The sequence below is a fragment of the Crocodylus porosus genome, unplaced genomic scaffold (assembly GCF_001723895.1).
Source record: "Crocodylus porosus isolate Cpor-Errol unplaced genomic scaffold, CroPor_comp1, whole genome shotgun sequence".
In the NCBI taxonomy this organism is placed as follows: Eukaryota; Metazoa; Chordata; order Crocodylia; family Crocodylidae; genus Crocodylus; species Crocodylus porosus.
This window is the reverse complement of record NW_017728886.1, coordinates 234085527-234095042: the sequence shown is the minus strand read 5'-3', so window position 1 is coordinate 234095042 and position 9516 is coordinate 234085527. Positions and strand designations below refer to the sequence as shown.

The window sequence follows — 9516 nt, the reverse complement described above, 5'->3', positions numbered from 1 at the left end:
GCAGCTAGGATCTGGAACCAACTTCCAAGAGAAGTGGTGCTGGCTCCTACCCTGGGGGTCTTTAAGAGGAGGCTAGATTAACACCTTGCTGGGTCGTTTGACCCCAGTACTCTTTCCTGCCATGGCAGGGGTTGGACTCAATGATCTGCTCAGGTCCCTTCCGACCCTACAAACTATGAAACTAAGAACATCTGAGGTACAAATACATTTTCTACAGTGTGGCTTAATGTGTAAAAATTATTAAATCTTTCTAATATGACCATACAGTACAGGATTTTGCTATAAAAATTTACTAATGAGAAAGAGAACAATTTTGACTGAATTATATAATGAGGTTCTACTGTTTCAGCCTATTTCATTTTTCAGTCTATTATTCAATCCATTCCTACCTGCATCTAGAATATGGAAACATAGAAGACATACAAATTTAGCAAAATACTCAGTGGTCCACTGAGTGGATCACTGAAGCTGGCTGAGACAATTAGAAAGATGATATTGGAATCAGGTGTCGGGGGATGGATCCAATGTCGTTGGTTCTTGCCGTAACCTCCGCCTCCCCGTGTTGGGACCATCCTCTGGGTAATCCACCAGGAACCGCTCCTTTGTAGGCTGAATGCTTTCGGACCGCCTGCCACGACTTTGATGATCTCCTGGTTGGGCAAGGGTAGAAATAAACTTTGCCTGCCTTATGCGTTCTACCAGTTCATTGACCTGGGGCATTGGAAACGCGTCAAACTGGGACATAGCATTCAATTTTCTGAAGTCCACACATAGTCTTAAGCTCCCATCCGGTTTTTCCACTGCGACTAGTGGACTATACCATGGGCTAAGTGAAGGAGCAATAATTCCCTGCTCTACCATTTTTCCAAGTTCCTCTTTTATGGGCTGAAGTTTATAATAGGGAATTCGGCACCACCTTTCCCTAGCTATCTGTCCCTCCTTGGTAATGATCTTATGTTCGACCCCTACTGCTCTTCCGGGCTACTCAGTGAAGACATCCTTAAATTCCCTTATTAATGCCTTCAATTGGGAGAGCTGGTTATCTTGCAACTGTTTCCCTACTGATATTTGGTCCCCAGGTTTGCCGTTCCCTTTATCGCTACTAGTAGGTGTTCCGGATCCGGCCGTCTCAGGGTCACGTGAGATTAATGGGCCCTCTGGCTCATACCATGTTAACCTCTTAAAGGAGTGGCATATCTGTTGCTCTTTTTTAGCCCCTGGCCGTAATATCTCATAGTCAACCAGGCCTGACTTAGTGATGGTAAAAGATCCTTGCCATCTTGCCACAAACTTGCTGGTCGAACTGGGCAATAAAACTAACACTTTTTGTCCCACCCTTAACGCTCTCATCTTGGCCTGGCTGTCATACTTCTCTTTCTGATTGTCCTGGGCCCGCCCTAAATTCTGCTGGGCCATTTCGTTCACTGCCTGTAATCGCTCCCTTAGCTCCTGTACATGTGTGAAGGCTCCCCTTCCCAGATCTGGTTCGGCCTCTCACCCTTCCTTTACTACATCCAGCAGGCTTCGAGGCCAGTGTCCGAATATCAACTCGAAAGGTGAATACCCTAATGAGGCCTGTCGAGCATCTCTGATGGTGAACAATAAAGGCGGAACCATCAAGTTCCATTTTTTTGGTTCGGCCTGGGTGCACCGCCATAGCATCCCCTTTAATGTTCCATTAAAACATTCTACCAGGTCACTGGTCTGAGGGTGATACATAGCGGTTCTTAAATGCCGCACCACCAGCACCTTGCATAAGGCTCCCAACACTGCTGACATAAAATTGGTTCCCTGGTCTGTTATGATCTCCTTTGGTATCCCAAACTTGGCCACTCACTTCATCAGTTCTTTGGCCACCTTGGGCCCTGTGACGGTTTTCAATGGGATAGCCTCTGGGAAGTGGGTCGCATAATCAATCAACACCAACACGAACTGATGTCCCTCTGCGCTCCGAAGCAGCAGATCGACATCTAATGCTACCTGAGTGAATGGTTCCCGTATCACTGGCATTGATTGTAAGGACGCTTTTGGGGGTTTGTAGGGACTTACTCTCTGGCAGGCCAGGCAAGCCTTACAGTATCTCTCAATATCCTCGTACATGTGAGGCCACAAACACCATCGCGCAAGTCGGGGCTCTGTTTTATGTTTCCCCAGGTGTCCTCCTAGAGGGTTGTTATGGGCTAGTCTCAGGAGGGGTTTTCAGTAGGACTGAGGTATAACTAGCTGGGCTACTTCCTCTCCCTTAGCCCGGCCTGCCTTTATTCTATACAATAACCTTCTTCTCAGTTGCACCCTGGGTATTGGCCTTTCCTGTTTGGGGGGCCTTACCTGGATGGCGAGTCACTCTGCTTCCATCTCCCGGAACGGCAGCAGCTCATGGTTGCTCTCCTGGGTGTCTCGGAAGCAGCTGGTGTTTGTTAGGGCCTCCATTTCAACCTCGTCTGTCTCTTCGGACTCGGTTCCGGTGAGCCATCCCTTGGGTCCTCGTATTGCTGAAGTGTGGTTATTATTTCATAGATCTCCAGCCAGTCTCAGCCTAAGATCATGGGGTACAGGATACCCTCATCTAGGCCCACCGGCACTTGTCGTCTGGTACCCCCTACTTGTACGTCCAGCAGCCGTCTTTCTACATACGACTTCTGCTTATGAAGGCATAGCATGTGTATACCTGGACATCATCGAGCCTGTTGCCACTCCACCAGGGAGGGGTGCACCAGGGACTGGGCACAGCCTGTGTCCACTACCGCCATGATAGGACGCCCACCGACCCACACACGAATTTCAGGAAGGGGCTGGATTCCCTCAGTTCCGTGGTCTCTGACCCCACAATCCATTGCCTCTGTCTCTGTGGGTTCTTCTATTCTCCTCTGGTCCTCGGGGGATTCTGTGCCCTTGGCCGGCCTGGGTCGAAGTCCCTGTGGGCAGTTCTTGATGAAATGCCCCTTCCGTCTACATAGGAAGCATGTTAGACTTGTGGGGCTCCCCCTTCTGTTTCCCCTGCTTTCCTTGTCTTGTCTAGCGGTGGAGACTTTTCCTTTGGTCCCACTGCTTTTGCGGCGGTCGCCCTGAGCCATATCAAATTGCTCTGCTAACCGCAGGGCTTCCCTTGACGAGACAGGGCAACGGCACTTCACCCACCTCTGTGTATCTTCGTCTAAGTCCGACATGAATTGTTCCATGAGGACTTGGCCACATATCTCTTCCTTTGAGGCCGACTCAGGCCTAAGCCACTTGTCCAGCTCATCTGCCAGGTGCTGCCATAAGATGCGAGGGGCCCTTGCCTCCCCTGACTTCTCTCTTCGGAAGGCCTGGTGGTGTCGCTCCGGTGTAATATCTAGCCGCCTCAAGATCTCGGACTTCACTTTGTCGTAGTCCTGCGCGTCCCCCCTGGACATTGCCCTGTATGCGGCTTGGGCTTGTCCAATCAGCAGGACTCCTAGGTGGCCAGCCCATTTTGACCTTTTCACCCTGGCTGCTAAGGCCACTCAAATGTTTCAAGGAATGCCTCTGGGTCATCTTCCCTAGACATTTTCGGCATCCTGAAATCCCATGGACCTCTCTGGACCCACACCTGTTGTTGGAGCATGTGTTCTTGTATGCTTGTTTGCCTCATAGCCTGCTGTTGTTGCTGTTGCAAAACTTGAGCCATTAAGTTCATTGCCTGCTGCAGTGACTCCGTCACCGTGATTACCTGTTGGTGCTCCATCCGGGTTCCTCAATCTCAGCTAGGAAGCCGCTGTCGTTTCCCGGCCAATGCACCAGATGTCGGGGGATGGATCCATATCGTTAGTTCTTGCCGTAACCTCCGCCTCCCTGCGTTGGGACCATCCTCTGGGTAATCCACCAGGAACTGCTCCTTTGTAGGCTGAATGCTTCCGGATTGCCTGCCACGACTTTGATGATCTCCTGGTTCAGTGTTGATAATCCGGCACGTGTCAGTCCGAAGGCGAGACTCCTGGGTCCTAGGGGTCCCACTTTGTCGAGGGCTCCTCTGCCCCTACACCCTCGCCTGTACCTCCATAATGTGAGCAACAATCTGGTCAGCCCCCTTATCCAGGTATCCCACCCGGGGTCCATAAACCGAAAAATAAGGAAACAACTTAATACTGACAGCCAGGGGTTTCCCGGAGCTTGGGGCCACTTGGGCCTTTCGCGAGCTTCCCCGGTCCTTCCCTGTCCGCTGTGGGGCTAATACCCTCTTCCGAGCCTCCGTTTAACTCCTCAGCTCGCTCGAGGGGCTTACGGGGTCCACTGGCCCCTCTCACTCTCAGTTGGGGCACTTTTACCCTCTGTAAGTGCCCCTCTAATAGAGCAAGTACGGTCAGCTGGCTCCTGCCGGGTCGAGCCACTCCAGCTGGCTCAAAACAGTCAGTGTCCGGGGTGTGCTGGTTCCTTCCCGGATCCTGAACCCTGTTGGAGATTACCCTTACCCCAAAAGGTCCTCCCGCGCCACCAGGCTACTTGCGTCCGCGCCCAGGCGCTCCCGCCGGTATCCGCTCCGCTGCCGCTCCATTCCGGTCCCTCCTCCTGAGCTGTCAGTGGCGTCTCCTTTATAGTGGGCCGGGCAGCCTCGTTGGCTTTCTTCTGTGTGTACCTGTGGATGGTGAGTGTCCCCGCCCTGGCATTTTGCCCCGAGGGGCGTAAAATAGGTTTGTTAGCTCTGGATTGTGGGGTTTTGGGGGCCGCTGGCTCCCCTCCTCCCCCACAAAAGGAGATTAATGGACCACCACTTTTCTTCAGCTAACATCTATGGGGAATAAGTCTGTCTGCTCTATCTTGAAGCCATTTAGATTTTTCTGTACTCTTCATTTTATAATGTAGTAAAAACATATTATTGGATTTAACACTATTTTTAAAATATACTAGAAAAAGGCAACCTGGATATTATCTCTAATCATTCCCTCAAAGGAACGATAATTCCAGTTTGTAGTCTGTGACTTATGAATTTTTATATGACATATTTTAAGCTTGAGCTTACCATTCACATATACATTTTGATTTTCTATTTTATTTCACACACAATTTTACAATTTTCTTGTCCCTATAACATCTGAACATCTACAGTATCAGAGGGTTGCCTGGGATTTTCAAGAGTCATCTTGAATTCTGCAGACACAGAATTTGATGTTCCTGAATCAGCCTAGATAGATGTTTATCCAATCTATTCATGAAAACTTTCTGTGATAGAGATTCCACACCTTCCAACTTGTCAGCTTGTTCCTCTGTACTCATGTTCTGATGGTTAAAAAACATTCTTCTGCATTTTAAACTAAATGTGCTTTGCTGTAGTTTAAATCAACTAACTCATCATCTCCTCCATGGTAAGAAACAACAATATTTCTCTCTTCTTTTTATGGAAACCTTTCAAGTACTTGAAACTTGCCCTTATGACCTGCCTTAATTTCCTTTTCTTCAGTGCAATTTAAGAATATAATTTAATAATAATTATATTGCAAAAATATTAAATCAATGTTAGAAACTGAACTAAGGGTCTGCAAACACATTCAAATTATCTGGGAGAATTCTCCCAAGTTTGATTTCCTGGTAGAAAACCTTACCTGGAGACATCTGAACAGACATTTGAATGCTGAGTCCCTGAAGAACAGAGTTTGCAGTCCTGCTGCTGCACTGTTAAGGGGGGCTTTTGCATACATTTCAGTGTGCTCTGTAGACTCTCTGGTCTGCCTGAAAACAGATGGCAGTAGTGTACATGGCAGCCCTGACTGGCTGACCAGACTGCTCAGAATCAGCCCATGTCTCCCTGCTGCACAGTGTGGGATTGTAAAGGAAGCATGTTTTCCTCTCTGCTTGGCTGAAGCTGCAGAGTCTAACAGGACACACACAATCCCATTGGGAGTGGGGAGAAGGGAACAAGGCACCCTGGGATGCTGAAGAACTGTGCTGTAGCTTCTCATAGAAGAGAATGTGGGAGTGTTTTAACCCTGGCGCTTCCCAGGTTATTTTTCTTTCAGAAGAGAAACTTAATGTCTGTATGTGGCCTAAATATGAATACAGCATTTGTATCCATGTGTACTGTCAAGGGACATATTGTTTTGAGCAACTGTGTACTGACTTTAAATACTTAAAAAGTATACTGTACATATTGTATATGTATACTGCATATGGCCAGCAATATTTAAAATATTTTGTGATCTTTTATCTTTTAAAGTGTAGGAGTACTCTTGTCAACTCTCTCTCCAGATAAATCTAAATCTGGAACTATGATGTCACTTATCTCCTTTGCAAGGCACAGTTTCATAAATACATGCAACTTTAATTACAAATTAGCAAGTGACATGAGGTTGTATGATGCCTTATTTGCCTTGTTTAATCCAAATAAAGACTGAAGTATATATTTTGGGAAATATTAATAAAAATAAAAGCACCAATTACACATCCTGTTAAGTCTGTGTGTTTAGATTTCTTTAACAAAAATAAATACAATGTAAGGTAATTTAGTGAACTGGCATAGCAAAATCCTTCCTTTCCCCTTCTCCACAATGAAATTGTAAAAAGCTCATTTTTCAGTCCTTACTTTTAAGGGTTGGGTACAGACATTCAAAAAGCCAGAGCTTGAATTGATTCAATCTTTGGAGGTTAGTCTAACCTGAAAAGGCTGAACCAGTTTGCAAGTGGGTAGACCTTCCCTTTTCATTCCGGAAATGCAGGCACATACCTGCAGTGGCTCAGACCAGAAGCCTAGGGGAGCTAAAGCAACCCTCCCTTTCCTTTCACAGGGAAGCTGAGCTGATGGGGGGTGGGGAGCAAGGTGTGCAGCTAGGCCCTGGTAGGCCTGAATAAGACTGAGGAGAGGTTTAAAACCCCACGTTGGCCTGCAAGGTTCAGAGGGTGGGGAAAGAGGGAGTGTGACCAGACCCCTCTAGGGGGGCAGGAGGAGGAGGGGAGAACTCTGTCCACCCCGGCAGCTCCCCAACTGTCAGGAGCACTCTGGGCACATAGCACTGGCTGGCCTCAGAAAAGGACTCTTCCCGCTCCTCCCTCTCCCCTACAGCTGCAGGGTGGGGAGCTGGGGCACTGTGCATTGCTGGAAAGGGAATCGTTCCCCTTCCTCCCTTCCCATGCTGCCACTTTGTGCACTGCTGTCTGGCCTGGCCTGGCCCAGCCTGGGCATGGGGAGGTGGGGCTGTGCGCAGTGCTGCCTGGCCTGGCCCCACCTCCGCAGCCCAGCTCAGTCCCACTCAGTCCCAGTCGAAGCAGGCACATGGCAGAGCCAGGCCGTGATGGGCTGTGGGGTGGGGCCCAGCTCAGTGACAGGGAGGCTAAGCCCTGCAGTGGCGGGGAATGGGAGGAGGCGGCAGGAGCAGAGTCTCCCATCAGCACTGAACAGATCCCCTGCCTCCCTGCCTTGAGTGGGGGGAGGACGAGCAGGGAGAAGAGTTCCCTTCCAGGGCTGGGCAGCGCTACACACAGCCCCCCTCCTAGGCTCATGGCAGTGGTGGGGGGGAAGGGAGAGGAGAAGGAGTCCTTCACCAGCACTGTACTTGGAGTCCCCTTCCCCACTCTGTGGGGAAGCCTTCAGACAACCCCCTCCCAGCCCCACAGTGGCAGGGTGAGGGAGAGAAGGAGGGGGAAGAGTCCCTTCCAGAAACAAACAGAGCCCCCTTCCTTCTGCTCAGGCTAGAGAGCAGATAGGAGGTGCTAGCCCTGCTCTCTGGAGAGAAAGCACAGCCTACCCCTGAGAGCATGCTGGGATGCTGGGGGACTGTGATTTAACTTAAACAAGTTAACTTAAAACAAGGAAGGGGTCTGGGACAAAAGTTTCATAAACAGCTTTGAACCAAGTAAGTTAAGTCTGATACTATATTCAACCAGGTTTATCTTAAACCAGTTTCAGTCGTTTTGAAACTGATTTATGTGCACCAAACTTCTGTTCTGTTACAGGTTTAAACCAGTTTCTGATCACTTAAACTGGTTTATGTGTAACTTCTGTCCCTAGCTGAGGAGATGGAACACTTGAATTTTGTTTTGCAACCAAGAACATATGGAAACAAAAACTGCAAATGGGTATAATTACAATACAAATAATTATGTTATCTCCATTTTATTTACATAAATTTACAGATAGATTTAAAGTAAAAAAAGTTATTTCTGGCATACTCTTTCTTCTGTTGCTCCTATGGTCTATTTTTAGAGGACTATCAAGTGACAAATGTGTTTTGGATAAAATTAATTTTCATTACTTCACATCCGAAAGGTACCATGCAGCTGCAAGTATATGACCTAAAAACTTACGGAACGTTTGACCTGCTTAGGGTAAAGGTCATTTTTATTCTATTTGTTCTTCCTTCTAAAAACATTTACCTGGTAATGTAGATATTAAAGTGAAAAACAGGAGACAGACAACAAGGTATTCAAGGTACACAAGTTTGTTTTGGAAAAGGACTCCCTGTAAATCTGCTCTTTGGTATGCCTCAAATATTGTTAAGAGTTTCTTTTCTTTTACTTCACACAATTTTCCTTAGGCTCTTGTTATTCAAGTGACAAAAAAAATTAGAAAAAACCCCCCTATACCTTTGTGTGAGGGAGTGGGGTCTAGGAGCGGCCGTGTACTCCCTAGCGCCCCCTACCGTCACGTAAGGTGGACTCAGCACCCTCGGATTCTCGCCCGCCACAACTTTGATGATAAATAGGTTTGTATGGGAAGCTGACTTTATCCCCCCGGTGAACGGTGTGAATGTCCCTGCCCCTACTCCGTATGGGATACCTCTGTGCACCCCTTGCCTTAAGGGCTATGTGTGCCTCCAAACCTCCCCTTTAGCACACCCCAAGCCTTGCAGTTGTTCCTGGACGTTTATCCTGTCCTGGTCCTCCGACCGGCCCTCACTGGCACCCCTTGGGCTCGTCCAACCCTGGTGCCCCTCTCCGGCAACCCCGAGTTTGTCCACTCCCTGGCGCCCCTGGGCCTGGGGCTCACCACGCCCCAACGCCAGTCTCCAACTTCCCGAGGCTATCACGCCGCCTGGGCCATCTTCCAAAACCTTTGCTAGTCACTCTAATGTCCGAATACTGGTGAATACCGGATTGGGCTCAGGCGGCCGGAGCCTTACCTGGCCTCTCCGACCCCACTGGGTAATGTCCGAATACTAGTGGATACTGGGTTGGGCTCAGGCGGCCAGAGACTTACCTGGCCTCCCCGACCCTACTGGGCAATGTCCCCCTGTTACTGGGTTCCTAATAATCAGAACCTGCCCCACTCTGGGGCCTGTGCCGTGCCACTCGCGCCCGCTGCCCCACTCTGGGGCCTGTGCCGCGCCTCTCGCGGCTGGGGCTACAACCCCACATGGCGAGTGCCTTTCCGGCACTCCTTATGCTGTGCCCGCTATGGCACTGTGCCCCTATTGGGCACCGGGAACCCCCAAGCTGCTGGGGAATCCCCGTGAGGCCTCCTCTCACCCGGTCCTCTGGGGTAACTACAACTGAAACCCGAGCCACCTGGCTACAACATAAACAACACAGAGCCTCCCCGCTCATAAAGTAAACTCCAAGCCCCTCTAG

The 9516-nt window shown here is 49.1% G+C and overlaps 1 protein-coding gene and 1 long non-coding RNA gene across 2 annotated transcripts in view; one reads left to right on the top strand and one right to left on the bottom strand.

Annotated features, from left to right (window-relative positions):
- The window catches only part of VPS13B (vacuolar protein sorting 13 homolog B), an 869608-nt gene that overhangs the window by 272561 nt on the left and 587531 nt on the right, over nt 1-9516 (bottom strand). The gene's annotated exons all lie outside the window — the stretch shown is intronic.
- LOC109320883 overlaps nt 1-9516 on the top strand; it is a 21323-nt gene that overhangs the window by 2531 nt on the left and 9276 nt on the right. The window contains exon 2 of the long non-coding RNA XR_002103866.1: nt 6860-6864. This is a non-coding gene — a long non-coding RNA (uncharacterized LOC109320883). The remainder of the gene's footprint in view (nt 1-6859; nt 6865-9516) is intronic.